Genomic DNA, 2,379 nt, shown 5'->3' with positions numbered 1-2,379 from the left:
CTTCTTTTTTTATAGGGGGGGTGGGAAAAGCCCTGGGGGGGGGGGGGCTGAAGTGGATATAACTTCTGAGGAAAAGCTGAAACTAGAGTGCCACGGACCAACATGAATCACTGGAAGAAGCTGCAGGGTGCAGAGTCAACAAATAGAGAGCTCGCACGGCATATTGGATAGAGTGCTGGATCAGGATCCTTAGAGACTGGGGTTCGAATTCCTACTTCTGCTACAGAAGCTCACTGAGTGACCCTGAGCCCATCACAGACTCTCAGCCCGGCCTTCTTCACAGGGTCGTTGTGAGAAAGCGGAGGAGGGGAGAACCGTGTCCTAAACTGCCTTGAATCCCATCTGGAGAGGAAAGCAGGATATAAGTACATAAATGCAAATGAAAATATTCGTAGGTTCCTTGGCTGGGCCCTAGCTTTGTGGCTGATTTACCACAGGGAATTTAGTCCATTTTGCGGGAGGGAAAGTAGGATTGAAACTCCAGGTGTTAGGCAGCGCCGGGTGCAGTTTGGATCACAGTGCTGTTTTTGAAAGTTTTATGCTGTCCATATGCTGAGATCCAACATGAGCATGTTACAGTGCCAAGCGAGGGGGGGGGGGTCTGTTTTTCATCCCTCATCTGTTCTCTACTCCAGGCTGGAAACCTGTTTGTTGATGACATTACTGGCAATGCTGTTTTGTGAACATTTTGGGGTTTTAATTAATTTTTAAATGTCTTTAGAGATTCCGAGTCCTCCCTCTCGGCATTTGAACACGCATGAACGCCAGGAGTCCCCCTTCCCCCCTCTGTTCATAGACCAATTATTCATAATTTAGTTCCGTGAAAATTCTTTGGGACTGGCAAACTCGTGTCTCTGAAATTAGAAGAAGAAGAGGAGATTGGATTTATACCCCACCCTTCACTACCCGAAGGAGTTTCAAAAGTGGCTTACAATTTCCTTTCCCTTCTCCACAACAGGTGGGGCTGAGAGAGCTCTTTTGAGAACGGCTCCTGAGAGAACAACTCTGAGAGAGCTTGTGACTGACCCAAGGTCACACCAGCAGCTACATGTGGAGGAGTGGGGAATCAAACCCGGTTCTCCCAGATTAGAGTCCGCACTCTTAAACACTACACCAAATTAACTAACAAATGTAGTCTCTGTGCAATACACTGGCGGGACTCAAGTCTGTACAGAGTATCATTTGGAAACTTGCAGAGCTAAACTGAGCTTTATGCTCAGAGGCAGATGAAATGATCTATCTTCTCTCTGACAATAACCAGCATGTCGCTGGAGGGGGAGTGGGGAATCAAACCCAGTTCTCCCAGATTAGAGTCCGCCACTCTTAACCACCACGCCAGGCTGGCTCTCCAAGTAGATACCAACTATTACTTGAATATCTCAGCCGGCCCTCTCAGCTGCAAATGGGGCAGTTGCCTTTAGCTCTTGGCTTTGCCGTGGAATCTGTTTTAAAGCAGTACTAGCGAGCCCCTTGCCTGCCCAGCATCATTCTTCATGAGAGCCAGTTTGGTGTAGTGGTTAAGTGCGCGGACTCTAATCTGGGAGAACCGGGGTTGATTCCCCACTCCTCCACTTGCACCTGCTGGATGACCTTGGGCAAGCCGTAGTTCTGATAAGAGCTGTTCTTGAAAAAGAGCAGTTTCCGTCAAGAGCTCTCTCAGCCCCACCCACCTCACAGGGTGTCTGTTGTGGGGAGGGGAAGGGAAAGGAGTTTGGAAGCCACTCTGAGACACCTTTGGGTAGTGAAGGGCGGGGTATAAATCCAATCTCTTCTTCTTCTTCATTATACTTTACTTCCAGAGGAATCAAACACGTTATTGAGGCTGAGTTTCGGAGAGTAGCTGTGTCGGTCTGCTGTAGAAGAGCTCGATTCCAGTCCAGTACCACCTTAGAAACCAACTGGGAGGGTGGGGTAAAAACCTGACTGAATAAATAAATAAATAATAAGATGTTCAGGTCATAAGCTTTCGAGAGTCATAGTTGCCTCTGACATAGGGAGCTTTGACTCTCGAAGAAGAAGAAGAATTGTTCATGATACCCCACTTTTCTCTACCCAGAGGAGTCTCAAAGTGGCTTGCAGTCGCCTTTCCCTTCCTCTCCCCACAACAGGCACCTCGCGAGGCAGGTGGAGCTGAGAAAGTTCTGAGAGAACTGTGACTGGCCCAAGGTCACCCAGCTGGCTGCATGTGGAAGAGTGGGGGAATCGAACCCGGTTCTCCAGATTGGAGTGCGCCGCTCTTAACCACTACACACCCTGCTGGCTCTTGAAAGCTTATCCCTTGAACATCTTGTTGGTCTCTGAGGTCATGCTGGACTTGAACCTTAGCTGTTCTGTTGAGGCCGAGGAGCCTTGATTCAGAATGTCCAGGTGGTGCTTCCT

The 2,379-nt window shown here is 48.8% G+C and overlaps 1 protein-coding gene across 1 annotated transcript in view; it reads left to right on the top strand.

Moving 5' to 3' along the window:
• Positions 1–2,379, top strand: part of LAMA5 (laminin subunit alpha 5) — a 317,451-nt gene that overhangs the window by 290,150 nt on the left and 24,922 nt on the right. The window lies entirely within an intron of this gene.

Source organism: Gekko japonicus, unplaced genomic scaffold (genome assembly GCF_001447785.1).
Source record: "Gekko japonicus isolate JY-2015 unplaced genomic scaffold, Gekko_japonicus_V1.1 scaffold1202, whole genome shotgun sequence".
NCBI lineage: Eukaryota > Metazoa > Chordata > Lepidosauria > Squamata > Gekkonidae > Gekko > Gekko japonicus.
This window is presented reverse-complemented; position numbering and strand designations above follow the sequence as displayed.